Here is a 15687-nt window from a genome sequence, read left to right on the forward strand (position 1 = left end):
AAGGGAAATCACTGATATCTGAAGATTAATGTCTTAAGTCAGAGAATCATAAGCTTTCCCACAAAAACACCCCTAATAAATGCTCCAGGAGACAATGAACACATACATATATAAGTCAGGGAATAGGACACAAAATTGCCAATAGTAATCATTAATTTTCTTTGGCACTGAGTATTATTTTAAAATAATTATATTAATTTGTCCCATTCCGTATGATCTCACTAAAATTCAATCTGAAAATAATGTAGCGTGATTATATTAGTTCCTCACGTAACAGTGCTAAAAAGGGTCTTGCCCTTCTGCTCACACCAGACCTTCAGGCCTTTGTTGGAGGAGGACACATTTTATACCTGAAGGAAAACTAATTTAATTAGTTTCTAGGTTTAATCAGCTATTCTTTTCCATCAACATTGAACACACCAAAAATCAACTCTACCTTTACACAAACACACACATAAACACAGTACACCATTAGTAAGCTGTTACTTTGAAACTTTTTAACATGTATTTCTTGAATAGTTCATCCTTAACATTTATTATATATTGTATTATAGAAAAATAATTGGTAACCATGTTATAGACAACTCTTTCAGCAATTAAGGATTAACTCTAGTACTAAATTGCAAATATTAGCAAGAAAATCAAATGGAGACAGTTCAGGCCTTGTTCTCAACTAATTAGGAAAATTATCTAAAAAGGTTATATGACATTTCAAATTCCATATAGTTAAGGAGTCGAGCTATTTATAATTATACATTTGAGCTTAAATTATCTTAAATTAAACTGAATTATTCTGAATTTAAATTATCTTTATGAATTTTATAATTGAGCCATTTTTGTAATTTGTGTAAAATTAAAAAATTATATCTAATCTAAAATTTAAGAACTGCAGTTTTTCAATAAAGTCATTCATTTTCAGTCACCTTTTGAATTGGATTGACATCTACATATAAAGAGATATAGGTTATTATTTTTGCATTTAAGTTCTCTCTAGCAAAGGTAAATAAAAATCATTAACTTAAAGGTTATTTTAAGTTTTTAAATGGAAATTAGTGGGTTTTCTAAACTTTGGGATAATTTTTGGTAAATGCATTTTGTTTTAAAAATTATAGACTTCTAGATAAATATAAATGCAATTTTAATTTATTTAATTTGAGATAATTAAATTCAAAGAAATCATAAGTAGTTATAATAACTTTTAATTACACTGTATTTGAGACACTTATTTTTATATCACTAAGAAAAAAATTATAGGTCATACACTATCTTCACTTTATTTTACTGTCAATGTATTTTATCAAAAACAGATCTTTGTGTTCTAAAAAGAATCTATTAGCTATAATACTGTATCGATTTTTCTCTTTAAGAATATTTATAAAAATTTTCACAGTTAAGTGTAACTTATTTAGAAATGTTAGTTAAAACTTGAAAGTACATTTTATAAGTTAAGTTCCTAGAAGCACTTACATACCTAAATTTAATTTCCAAAATAGTTACTGAAAAAATTAAACTACTATACTCAAAGACTTTTAAAACAACAATAAGAAAATCTATGCAACAAAATGTCTAAGTAGGAGAAATATTTCATTTTTCTGTTGAAGGCCCAATTATTCCTATATATTCTAATACGCATAATCAGGTAAAACCAAAGAGACAGGTTGGAGTTCTTTATGATGGCTTTCACTTTTGTGAATTAAGTACAAATTTAGTGGTCAAGGACAGTCGGTGGAGCTTCTCCACAACTATACATGTAAACTAAACAAGAAATACATAAAAAACAGTTACACTCCTCTCCGTAAGAAGCCAAGCTAACTTCCTCGACAGGAAGAATTGAAAACAGCAAGTGCATGCTCTACTAAGAACTATGAAATCTGAATGGCGATGAAGCTGTAAGTAGAATTCATAGGTGAGCTGTTTTTTGAGAAATTTTAAAACTATAAAAGAAATAAATAATATTAGATTACCACTAGACCTGTCCAACAAGTAATGCTAAAAGGAGTCCGTAAGGCTAAATGAAAAAAACCACACAAAAAAACCTACAAAGTAACTCAAAACCATATGAAGAAATAAAGATAAATTCATGGAAAACATAAAGGCCACTATTATACTTTTGATTTGTAACCTCATTTTTCATTTAAGAAATTGTAACTCTGTTACTGACATACAATGTATAAAGATGTAATTTGTAACAAGACAACATAAAAGATAGGAGAACTGAGGTATTTCAGGGGCAGAAATTTGTATGCTGTTGCAGTTAAGTTGGTATCCATTTCAACTACATTATTATAAATTTTAAATGTTAAGCCATCCTAATGGTAACCACACAAAAAAAATCTAAAATTATACACAAAAAGAAATGTGGAAAGAATTAAAATGATTGACTACAAAGTTTAATTAAACACAAAAAAGACAGTGATAGAGAAAATGAGGGTCAAAAGGTATAAGACACACAGAAAACAAAAAACAGAATAAAATGGCAGAGGTGCTTCCTTATCAGTAATTACTATAATGTCAATGGAGAACAGCCAACAGAATTAAAGAAAAACCGATTCTACCAGTATAATAGTTGAAAACTTCAATCTCCTACTTTCAATAATGGAAAGAACATCTAGAAAGAAGATCAGTAACACAAAATAAGTCTCAATAATTTAAAAACACTAAAATCATACAAAGTATATTTTCTAACCACAAGGAATAAAGCTAAACATCAATAACAAAAGGAAATTTGTTGAAACTAATAGTCTTAAACAACCAATTGGTAAAAGTAGAAATCACAAGGGAAATCAGAAATTAGAGATGAATGGAAACAAATGAGACATATCAAAATTTATGGGATTCAGTGAAGACAGTTCTCAGATGGATATTTATAGCTGCAAATGCCTACATTAAAAAGAAGAAAGATACAAATCAATAACCTAACTTTACATCTTAAGGACCTAGAAAAAGAGCAAACTAAACCCAAAGCTATCAGAAGGAAGAAAAAAATAATAATCAAGATCAGAGATAAACACAATAGAGGATCAACAAAACCAAAAGTTGTTCTTTTAGAATATCAATAAAATGGACAAAACTTTAGCAAGAAAAAAAAAGAAAAAGAAGACACAAATAACTAAAAGCTTAAATAAAAGTGGAAACATTGCTATGGACCTTAGAGAAATGAAAAGTATTGTTAATAAAATACTGTGAACCAAATGAAGGCCAACAAATTAGATAACCTAGATGAATGGACAAATTCCTAGAAATACAAATTACCCAAAATAACTCAAGAAGAAGTAGAAAAAATCTCAATGACTTAAACTACTAAAGAGATTGAATTCGTAACCAAAACCTCCCAAAGAAAAGTCCAGGACCATATGGCTTCACCAGTGAATTACACCAAACATTTAAATAATTAACACCCATTCTTTCCAAACTCTTCCAAAAAATTACAAAGAGGGAAATACTTAATAACCTATTTTATGCAGCCAATATTACCCTGATAAAAAGGACAAAGCATCACATGAAAGGAAAACTACAGACCAACAAAGTTGTAGCAAATGAATCCAACAGCATTTTTTAAGAGGATTATATACCATGATCTAAGTGGAATGCCAGGAATTCAACATAAGAAAATCAGTCAATGTAATACACAATAGAATGGAAGTGGGGGGGGGGGGCACAATCATATCAATTGATGCAGAAAATGCAGTTAACAATATCCAAATTACTCTTTCATAAAAAAATAAAAAAGTTTAGAAATCTAGGAATTAAAGGAAACTTACTCAACATAAACAGCACTCAGGAAAAATCGACAACTGGTAGGATACTCAATGATGGAAGACTGAACTCTTGTCCCCTAAGATCAGGAAAAAGAATAGAATTCCTGTTTTTACCACTGCAATTTAACAATGTACTGTATGTTCTAGTCAGAGTAACTAGATCAGAAAATAAAAAAGCTTCCAAATTTGAAAAGAAGTAGTAAAACTATCTCTATTCAAAAATGAAATAAAGCCACTATAGCTAATAAAGAATTTCTACAATGTTGCAGGGTACAAAATCAACCCCAAAAAGAAAAAAAATCAGTTGTGATTCTATATAACTGCAATGAACCAAAAAGGAAATTAAGAAAGCTCTTTCATTTATAAAAGCCTCTAAGAATAAAATACCTAGAAATACATTTAATCAAAGAGGTAAAAGATATATACACTGAAAATTACAATAGACTGCTTAAATAAATTAAAGTCAACTTAAATAAATAAAAGACATTCCATGTTCATGGATAGAAAATTTAATATTGTTAAGATGGCAATATTACCCAAAGGGATCTACAGATTCAATGCAATTCCTATCAATTTCCAACAGACTATTTTGTAGAAATAGTAAAGCCTATGCTAAACCATACAGTTTATTTTAGGGGCGATTAAAATGTTCAAAAATCAATTGTAGTGATGGCCGTACAACTGTGAATATCATAAAGCAATTGAATTGTAACTTTCAGAGAGGAAGAGTGAGATAGGTAGAAACATCAATGATGAGAGAGAATTACTAATCCGCTGCCTCCTGCACATCCCCACTGGGGATAGAGCCTGCAACCGAGGCATGTGACCTTGACCGGAATCGAATCCAGAACCCTTCAGTCCGCAGGCCGAGCTTTATCTACTGAGCCAACCAACTAGGGCAAATTGTATACTTTAAAAAAAGTGGATTGTTTAGTATGTGAATTATGTCTCAAAAAAGCTATTTAAAAAATGCAGAGAGTTCTCCCTCACTCTGATATTCTATCTTTACTCTCTTACTCTCTTCATAGATTCCATCCCCTAAAATGAATTAAATTATACCCTTGTCTAGCTGATATCTCCTAAATCTTTGTCATCAGCCTTGACTTTCCTCCTTCCAGACCTGAACTTCCTCACTTCCCTGCTACATGCATGACAGAAGGTGTCACAACAGTCCCAAAGTTCAAATGTGTTTTCCTACTTCAGTATACATTGTCGCAGCAAACTGGTCCTAGTCCCACATCTATCCTATCTAATAAAAGACAAACATGGTAATTAGCTGTACAGCCGCTACCCTTCCCATTGGCTAATCAGGGTGAAATGCAAATTAACTGCCAGCCAAGATGGCGCCTGGCAGCCAGGCAGCTTGAAGCTAACATGAGGCTTGCTTCCTTCAGTGACGGAGGACTCCAACGTTCCCCGCCTGCCTTGCCGGCCTCTGAGCTTGCAGTTTGAAACATTGTTACAAATATAGAAGCTAAACAAAACCCCAGAAACCTGCTTTTAGCCAGCCGGGATCTCAGAGCTGGAGTTGATACAGTGTTTCAATTATAGAACCCAAACAAACCAGATACCTGCTTTCAGCAGCAGAGGCCTCAGAGCTGGAGCCAGAGATAAAGCTGGCCCAGAATAAAAAATAAATAAAAAAAGGAGCAGTTAGGAGCTTCAGTCACCTGCCAGCCTGAAAACAGCCCTCAGCTCCTCACCCAGACTGGCCAGGCACCCCAGTGGGGACCCCCACACTGAAGGGTGGGTGACCAGCTGCAAACAGCCCTCAGCCCCTCACCCAGGCTGGCCAGGCACCCCAGTGGGGACCCCCACCCTGATCCAGGACACCCTTCAGGGAAAAGCAGCCAGCCCCACCCATGCACCAGGCCTCTATCCTATATAGTAAAAGGGTAATATGCCTCACAGCACCGGGATCAGCGGAACCGAGAGGCCTACCGGCACCGGGATCAGCATGACAGGGGGGCAGCACCCAAACCCCCTGATCGCCCTGCGGCTCTGTGTGTGACAGGGGGCGGGGCCACAACCTCCCTATCCACCCTGCTCTGTTCATGACAGGGGAAAGCGCCCCAACCCCCTGATCGGCCCTGCTCTGTGTGTGACAGGATGCGGCGCCCCAACCTGACCCCCCGCCCCACGGGCCCTGCTCTGTGTGTGATGGGGTAGAGCCATAACCTCCCCATTGGCCCTGCCCTGAGTGTGACAGTGGCAGCGTCCCAACCCCCTGATCCGCCCTGCTGTGTGTGTGACAGGGGGTGGTGCCCCAACTCCCCTATCGGCCCTACTCTCTGAGTGACAGGGGGGAGCTCCTAAACCCCCTGATGGGCCCTGCTCTGTGCGTGACAGGGGGGAGCTCTCCAAACCCCTGATGGGCCCTGCTCTGTGCGTGACAGGGGGGAGCTCTCCAAACCTCTGATGGGCCCTGCTCTGTGCGTGACAGGGGGGAGCTCCCCAACCCCCTGACCGACCCTGCTCCGTGCGTGACAGGGTAAGGAGCCCCAACCCCCCTGATGGGCCCTGCTCTGTGTGTGACAGGGGGCAGCGCCCCAACCCCCGGATTGGCCCTGCTCTGTGCGTGACAGGGGATGGCGCCACAACCTCCCCATCGACCCTGCCTTGAGTGTGACAGGGGGCGGTGCCCCAACCCCCCAATCGGCCCTACCCTGAGCGTGACTGGGGTGGCATCTCAACCTCCCGATCCGCCCTGCTCTGTGCATGACAGGGGGCGGCGCCCCAACACCCCAATCGGCCCTGCTCTGAGCCCAACCAGGGGCTGCACCTAGGGATTGGGCCTGCCCTCTGCCACCCGGGAGCAGGCCTAAGCCAGCAGGTTGTTATCTCCCATGGGGTCCCAGACTGTGAGAGGGCACAGGCCAGGCTGAGGGACCCCCCACTTCCCCCCGAGTGCACAAATTTTTGTGCACCGGGCCTCTAGTATATATATAAAAGCCTAAGCAACCGTTACGACCAGACGACCGGATGACTGGCTGGTAGCTATGACATGCACTGACCACCAGAGGGCAGATGCTCAATGCAGGAGGTGCCCCCTGGTGGTCAGTGCGCTCCCACAGGCAACATCCCACGGCCAGCCAACCTCCCGCAGTCCCTCCCTCCGGCCAGCCCCGATCAGGACTGGGCGAGAGACATTGCTGATCGGTCCCAATCACCAGCCAGGCCGAGAGACCCTCCCTGTGCACGAATTCATACACCGGGCCTCTAGTCTATAATAATAAAAGCGTAACATTATTAGACCAGACAGCCTAACGACCTTCTGGACGTCCTTCTGGACGAAGCCGCTGCAGCGGGGGCCAGGGCAGAGGCAGTTAGGGGTGATCAGGCAGGCAGGTGAGCAGTTAGGGGCAATCAGGCAGGCAGGCGAGTAGTTAGGAGCCAGCGGTCCCAGACTGTGAGAGGGATGTCCGACTGCCCATTTAGGCCCGATCCCGGCAGCTGAACATCCCCCAAGGGGTCCTGGATTGCGAGAGGGTGCAGGCTGGGCTGAGGGACCTCCCCATACCCACCCATGCACAAATTTCGTGCACCAGGCCTCTCATTCTACATAATAAAAGCCTAATATGCTAAGTGTCCAGTCATCCAGTTGGCCATTCAACCAATCAAAGCGTAATATGCTAATGATATGCTAAGGCCACTCAACTGTTTGCTATGACGTACACTGACCACCAGGGGGCAGACACTCCAACCAGTAGGTTAGCTTGCTGCTGGGGTCCGGTTGATCGGGACTGAGCGAGACAGGCCAGACACTCCCTGAAACCCTCCCGCAGTCCCTGCCCAGCTGGCCAACCCCCCATGTCCCTCTCCGGCCCCAATAGTGCACCGGTGGGGTCCCTCAGCCTGGCCTGCCCCCTCTCGCTATCTGGGACCCCTCGGGAGATGTCACAGAGCCAGTTTTGGCCCGATGGCGGAACAACCAGTCGCTATGACATGCACTGACCACCGGGGTCAGATGCTCAACCCAGGAGCTGCCCCTTGGTGGTCAGTGCACTCCCACAGGGGAAGTGCTACTCAGCCAGAAGCTGGGCTCACTGCTGGCGAGTGCAGCGGTGGTGGCAGGAGCCTCTCCCACCTCCGCAGCAGTGCCAAGGATGTCCGACTGATGGCTTAGGCGCACTCCCGGGAGGCTCCCGGACTACAAAAGGGTGCAGGCCAGGCTGAGGGACCAACCCCCACTTCCCCGAGTGCACATATTTCATACACTGGGCCTCTAGTAATAGTAACTCTGGTATCTAGCCCTCACTACCACCTACTCCACCTCCCACATTCAGTCAGTCACCAATTCCTGTCAGTTCTACCTCCCTTCACCCTTTCCTTCTTTTCCTTTCAGCTAAACAAGTCATTAATTCAAAACATCACAATTTCCTTTTCTTCAATCCCCCTTCTAGCATTATATTCCCAAATAGGGTCAAGAAATTCAATGTAATATGTATCATACTTCCCCTTCTCAAAACCCCTCAGTAGCTGCCCACCTTCTGCAGAATAAAATTCCACCTCTCCACAGCTTCATCTTCAAAATCTTCTATAAAGTGGATTCAACCCACCTACCTAATGTCACTTCTTATGTTATTCTTGAGCCCTAAATGACAACCTCCCAAAGGCACTTATCATTCCTTTAGCACACCAAGGCTTTCTCACCCAGGTGCTTTTTCTTAGCATTTTCTCCACTTAACTAAATTCTTCATCCTCGGAGAGCTATGCTCCTTTATTATTCTCTCAAAATATAATTTTCCTCAAGTCTGAGATGCCATCAAATTGTAAGACATGTGCCAATTTTAGAAACATTGAAATGAGTAAAAAATATATGCCTTTGAGTAAAATATAGTAAATATCTTCTTCCTCTACATTCCCTCAATATAGTATTTGTGTCTCTCTTTAACTTATTTCTTAGGCCTTGGATTATGACTTAATGTCTGTAGAGCAGAGGCTCCTTAAGGACAAAAACTCTGTCTTGCTCATTTATGATACAGTAGAAATCCCACTAGAGAATGAGTAAGACAACTCAGATGAGATTTTGTAAAGAAAGAAAGAAAATAGCACTAATAATAACATCAATCTCACATTTATTATCAGAATAAATTAGAAATATACATTAAAATCAATGTGTAAAGTGAATCTTATTCAAATGCAGGATTTTGGTATTTTAAAAGATATATTTACTAAAATTAAATGTCACACTGCAAATCTGTCACTCTTCAACATCAGAAACTACATTAAGGAATACAGGAAATCTTTCTCAAGGAAATTTCTACAGGAAATGACTGCACCCCATGACATTTCAGGAACATAGCAGTCACTGGCTGCAGGAGAGCAAAGCACCCTGCCAGCACTCCCGAGCGCACTAGATAACTGCCGATTCCCATGCCTGCTTCTGGAGAGCATGGTCTCTGACCCTAGAAGAGGGATTCTCAGAGAACAAGTAACAATATAGAGAGAGGCATGTGTAATGTAAAAACAAAATAGCATCGAAGTGCAGCATGGATAGAAGGCACTTAGATGAAATGAATGACTCTAAGACATAAAGACACTCTGAAAGCTTATGTCTACCCTCTATTACCTGGACTAGTCTAATATCCTCTTAATAGGTCTCCTACCTCTAGACAGCACCCTCATCTTCCACATTTATGGAAAAGCACAGCCAAAACAAAAGTAATCAGGCCACTCCACTACACCTTCAATAACTCCCTATAAGTTTGTGAAGAAAAATAACCTGGCCTCTTCCTGGCTCCCAGCCCCATATAATGAGCCAAACTTGATGCTCCAGCTCCAGCAATAGTGATTAAAATTTCTTATAAATGCTTTAAGCTCTTTTAGGTTTTTGAACCTTTGCTCAAGCTTTTCCTTCCAGAATTGCCCCTCCCACTTCTCTTTATCAAACTTTCAAAGCTTAGCTCACATTTTCCAACTCCTGAAAGTGTTCCATCAACTACGAGACTGGGTTAACTGCTCCTTTCTTGAGTTCCTACAAAAACATGTCCCCATCTCTAACTTATCAAACATTCTATTAAAATTTTAAAATTGAGAGTCCTTTAAAAAATAATAATATAGTCTTCCAATAGACCGTATCACAAGACCAAAAAACCAAGTGTTTTCAACTTTGTAGTCATTTACCTAATATAGTGCCACTCAGTAAATGTTTTAACTGAACTGAGATGCTGATTTTAATATTGGGTGTTTTTTTTGTTTGTTTTTTATTTTTTTAATATATTTTATTGATTTTTTTTTACAGAGAGGAAGGGAGAGAGATAGAGAGCCAGAAACATTGATGAGAGAGAAACATCGATCAGCTGCCTCCTGCACATCTCCTACTGGGGATGTGCCTGCAACCCAGGTACATGCCCTTGACCAGAATCAAACCTGGGACCCCCCAGTCCGCAAGCCGACGCTCTATCCACCGAGCCAAACCAGTTTCGGCTAATATTGGTTTTTAAGGAGTATCCATTGTGCAAAAAGAAGAATCAAGAGGCTTTTTTGATCGTCTATTTATTTGTTTGGGGGTATTTCAAGAGAAGTCTTCTTTCTGGCTAATGCTACACAAGTGTGCACAGGTATATTAATTAATACTAGAAACCCAGTGCACGAAATTCGTGCACAGGTAGGGTCCCTAGGCATGGCCAGCAATCAGGGCCGATTGGGGCCTTCCATCCCCAGGCTTCTGGCTGCCGGCCAGGGCCTTCCCTCGTTCCGCGCCGCCCCCTGGTAGCCAGCACACATCATAGCGAGTGGTTGAACTCCCAAACTCCCAAGGGGACAATTTGCATATTAGCCTTTTATTATATAGCAGTGGTTCTCAACCTTCCTAATGCCACGACCCTTTAATACAGTTCCTCATGTTGTGGTGACCCCCAATTTCATTGTTACAAATTGAACATGATTAAAGCATAGTGATTAATCACAAAAACAATATGTAATTACATATGTGTTTTCCGATGGTCTTAGGCGACCCCTGTGAAAGGGTCATTCGACCCCCAAAGGGGTCGCGACCCACAGGTTGAGAACCACTGTTATATAGTTGTTGAGCTAGTCGACTAAATGTTTTCAGATGCATTTTCCGGGCTTATCATAGGTAACTGCAATTTCCAAGCAACCTTGCCCTCTGGCTTCCAGGAAGATTTGGCTGGTGGGGAGGCACTCAGGGGTGATAGAAGGCAGAAGAGGGAGAAGCCAGAGTATTTCTCTTTACTCTACCTACTTCCTGACACATTCTTGGCAGAAGATTTATAACTCCATTTCCCTCCAGGAGTCCTGCCCTCTGAGGTCCCAGACCCCACCATGAAGTCTCAACTATGGCTCTAGCTCCCCTCCCACTCTCAGCCCTGGCTTTTGTACTCTGGTTATACCAGCTTTTCTAATCTTCCCCCAGCCCTAATGGTATCATTATTAATATTTGATTTGTCTCATAGTCCAGTTAGCGTCTCAGCAATTACCTGTGCAACCAGTTCCTGGATTAACTTTCCTCTGATACAAGTCCTACTGTGGTTACTGTCTTCTGGATGGATCCAGGTTGATTCTGTTTTTAACTGCCATTTAAAATAGACTAAATTCGACACACCTCAGCATACTATAGTATAAAAACTTTTAATCTTGGAAAAAGCTTATTACACAAAAAATATTGTTCTGAATACAGATAAAGGGATGGGGGAAAGAACCATACATTAAATTTGTAAAAATAAAGAATATAAAATTTTATTCATACCAAAGTGTTCCTCACTGCAATGAAGTCTTTCCTCAGCTGCAATGTTTGCCTGAATTAAGTCAATCACTTATAATAAAAATGTCATTTTTAAAAAACTTATTTAGTAGAGGGGAAAATTGGAAGGATTATGGGAGTTGGAGTCACCGTAGGCCAAGACATCTGTTCAAAGGGAAAAAAATGTTTAAGACCTCCTGTCACTGACTTATTCAAATCCACAAAATTCAGTCCTTTTTCAAGACAAATCCAACTACACTAATCAGTTTAAAAATATACCTTTAACCATTAATATTATTTCATAAAATTAGTCTAATAAAATAATTCAGCAATCACTCACCATCCATAAAATATTTCAGAAAATGAAGATTCCAGAGCAGAAAAAAATATCTATTAGTTGTTTTTAATTTCTGAGTGAACAGTATTTCTTAGCCACTGAATTAGTCGTTCTTTTTTAATATTTTTGTATTGATTTCAGAGTGGGAGAGAGAGGGATAGAAACATCAATGATAAGAGAGAATCATTGATCCGTTGCCTCCTGTATGCCCCACAATGGGGACAGGGCCTGCAAACCGCACATATGCCCTGACCGGGAATCGAAACACGACCTCCTGGTTCATAGGTCAAAGCTCAACCACTGAGCCACACCAGTCAGGCTAGTTGTTCTTGATCACAGAAAAATAGCATTAGACAATGATCCCAAAACTAAAGCAAAAGGTCAATTTAAGATTACAGACTTGAAAGACAGATATGTAAAGAAAGAGGGGCCTGAGGTTAGTAAGGACAAGCATTTCCTGAGCAACTACACACTGCTAGGCAGTTTATGTAAAGTACAATTTACTTAAAACCTCACAGTAAGGAAATGGAAATCCAAAAAGGTTACATAGTTTTTCCAAGCAATTAACCTAACTAGCAAACAGCAGAAGTAAGATTTGGGTTCAGTTTTGTCTGGTTCTTTCTTGTTGTCTCTGAAGCAATGTTCCCATGAGTGATTTTAAGCTAACGATGAACCAGAGAATTACTTTAAAAAAATACAAAGGTTAAAAGGACAAGACAATCTTTAGCCAGTATTTTAAATAGTAATTATTATCAAACACACACATTTTTGCATAAATATTTGTGTAAGTATAAAGAGAACTTTACTTAGTACCTATTATGTCAACCTCTGCAAATAAACCAATTACAAGGACCTATCTCAAAAGCTTGTAAGTAATTACCAATTAATAAACATTTCTCACTGATTCAAAAGCTCTAAAATGAGATTAGCATCTCCAAGACACATCCAACCTACTCCCCTCACTTTGTACATGACTTATTATCATATGCTGATAGAATAGCCCTATCAGATCTTGTTGATTGATTATTCCACCTAGTTGTCTGATTAATGTCTGAAAACTCAGTAGAAAGTGAGTTATTATCCTAGCCCCTTTGTGTAAATTTGACATTTGTTTTCTACCTGCTATGTGGTTAACAATATCCTCTATACTAGTCCTTTAAAAAAAAACAAAAAAAAAAACAACCCCGCTCCACTGAAATAATACACCTTATATCACAGCTCGGTACATGCATTCATATAATAAGAAAAAAACTAGGTTGCTTTTGTTTTAACCTCATCAGGGTTTTTAATACTGTTATAGGATGTGAAGACATGACTGTATCTAAAAATCTTTGGTTCTGCAAAAAAGTCAAACTAGAGCATGGAAGAAATTTATCAATAAACCCTAATAAACAGACTATAATAGTAATTTCTATCCCTATAAGGAATGACTTTGATTCACATAGAGTTTGATATCATGAAATAACACAAAATATAAAAAATTTAAAGATAAAAAGAAAAACAGGCTCTTTCCACGTTAACCTATAATTTTTCTGATAGTACAACCACTAGTTAAAAAGAAATTACTAGCTTGTGAAATATAAACTAAAGCTCAAAATATAAAATACAAAGTCAAACGTAAACAAGAAAAAAATGTCTATGTGGGTTTTTTTACTAAGGCAAATATATCAACTTAGAAAGTATAATCTTAATGTTCTTTAAAGTTTGTGATTACAAGGGATTACTTCCAAGATCAAAAGCAGTACGGTATAGATACCAATATCCTATGACCTAACTGCATAAAAAATTGCTGCTGCTCAATTTCTGCATAACAGGTATGTCTGAAGTCAAGAAAATTATAACAAGATGCTTAATAGGAAGCATTTGTGCATGTATGTATTTAGACAAACTTGTGTCACTATTTTTACCCAAATTATTTTTAAAGTATTTGATTGGAGATCAAGGAACTTCTTGAAAGATTTGAAATGCCTGATTTGTTTTCAATAGTTGTCTCTATAACCTGAATAAACTCAAAAGCTACAAATACAACTTATTATTATAACCAACATTCTAAAAATGATGTCAAGCCTTGCCTGAATGGCTCAGTTGTTTGGAGTGTGGTCGCATGCAGCGAAAGGTTGCAGGTTCAATTCCAGTCAGGGCACATACCTAGGCTGTAGTTTTGATCCCTGGTCAGGGAGTGTACGGGAAACAACCGATAGATGCTTATGCTTCTCTCTCACACTGCTGCCTCCTTCTCTTTCCCTCTTTCTCTTTCCCTTCCTCTCTCTAAAACCAATCTATAAGACTTTAAAAAATATAAATTAAATAAATAAGAATGATGTCAAATTGCAAAGTTATAAATTACTGAATTGTCTTCGTTCTATAACTTGAGGCCCAATGCACGAAATTCGTGCAAGGGTCTTGGCCCCGGTCCCCGCCCACAGCCACTACCCGCCGCCGCCATGGCCTAGGGCCTCTGCCACCTTTGCCGCAGCCCCTGCCCACTGCAGCTCCGTCCAGAAGGAAGGATGTCCAAAAGGACATCCAGTCTAATTAGCATATTACACTTTTATCATTATAGACTTTAAATTTTGCTATGATAATAAGAAGTGTGGTTTAAAAAATGCAATCAGCTAACATATTCCACATAGTTATCACTATTAAATGAGGTAAATGTCTGGATGTTAAATAAAGAATAACAAACTAATAATTTGTAAGGTGTACAAGTAATTCTACTTCATAAAAGATTCTAATTCATGTCTTGACTACAAACAACAAAAAGTAGAGAAAAGAAAATATAGGTCTAAATATTTTACAGATATTAGTATCTTTGATTCAAATAGCAATAGAGTGCTCTGATAGCTCGTAATTTAAATTATTGGACGCCAACAAATATATTTAACTTCTGAAAATGAAAGAATAAAGTTTTAAGTTCATACTTTATAACCATTTTCTGAATTAAATTCCTAAAGTATTCAGGTGTAGAATATTAACTGTCATCATAAACTTCAATTTCAGGAGATAGAAATAGTGTGTGTGTGTGTGTGTGTGTGTGTGTGTGTGTGTGTGTGTGGTGGTGGTGGTGGCTGACAATCTTTTTAACTTTCTAAAGAATGTGAAGCTATGTAACCTATACGCAGAATATACAGATGACCTAATGCAAAATTAACCACCAAGGCAACAAGTCACATTCTGACAATTTCTTAAAGTCAAAAAGTTTATCATTATTATAAGTATCTATAACTCTTCAACATTAAAAGTAACAATTTCAAATTCCTGCCCAGATTCAATTCATTTTTCTGTGTTACTCAGAAATCCAATAACAGCCACAGACCGCATTCACTGCTTTTTACAAACATTACTCTATTTCCCATGATACCTGGTAAAGTAGTCTTATTCCTATTTTACAGATGAGAAACTAAGTTTCTGAAAGGGTAAGTCACATGACCAAGACTGAATTACTAAATGACAGAGCCAGATTTTAACCCAGGTCCATCTAACCAACTTAAGATCTGTTTGCTCTTACATCATTCTAGACTACCATTAATGGGTTAAAAAAAAAAATTTCCCCACTATTTTTCCCCCAGAAATTTGTATTGGGGACTGGGGGATGAGAATGAAGTCATTTCCAGGAGTTATTTTTGCAAATACCAAGACACAATTTTCTCCAAATTCTTCTTGGCTTGACTTTTAATATTTCAAATACAAATATTAAAAATTACATCACTGATAGAGCAAGACATAAAGGCACGCATTAATCACCATAAAAGATGCCCTACAACACTGAAGATTCTGAACAAAGATCCAAAACTTAGAGTAATATATCAGTACAACTGTATCTCTGTTTACTAAGTATAAACACAACAATTTTCTAAGAATAGAATAACTATGTGAAGCTAAGATTT

At 39.0% G+C, this 15687-nt stretch overlaps 1 protein-coding gene across 5 annotated transcripts in view; it reads right to left on the reverse strand.

Annotated features, from left to right (window-relative positions):
• The window catches only part of TBC1D5 (TBC1 domain family member 5), a 457482-nt gene that overhangs the window by 430232 nt on the left and 11563 nt on the right, over positions 1–15687 (reverse strand). For 2 of the 5 annotated variants that reach the window (XM_059664049.1, XM_059664052.1), the window contains exon 2: positions 11201–11293. The exons of the other annotated variants lie outside the window; for them this stretch is intronic. The gene's annotated coding sequence lies outside the window, so the exon portion shown is untranslated. The remainder of the gene's footprint in view (positions 1–11200; positions 11294–15687) is intronic. 5 annotated transcript variants of the gene reach the window in all.

Source organism: Myotis daubentonii, chromosome 14 (assembly GCF_963259705.1).
Source record: "Myotis daubentonii chromosome 14, mMyoDau2.1, whole genome shotgun sequence".
Lineage (NCBI taxonomy): Eukaryota > Metazoa > Chordata > Mammalia > Chiroptera > Vespertilionidae > Myotis > Myotis daubentonii.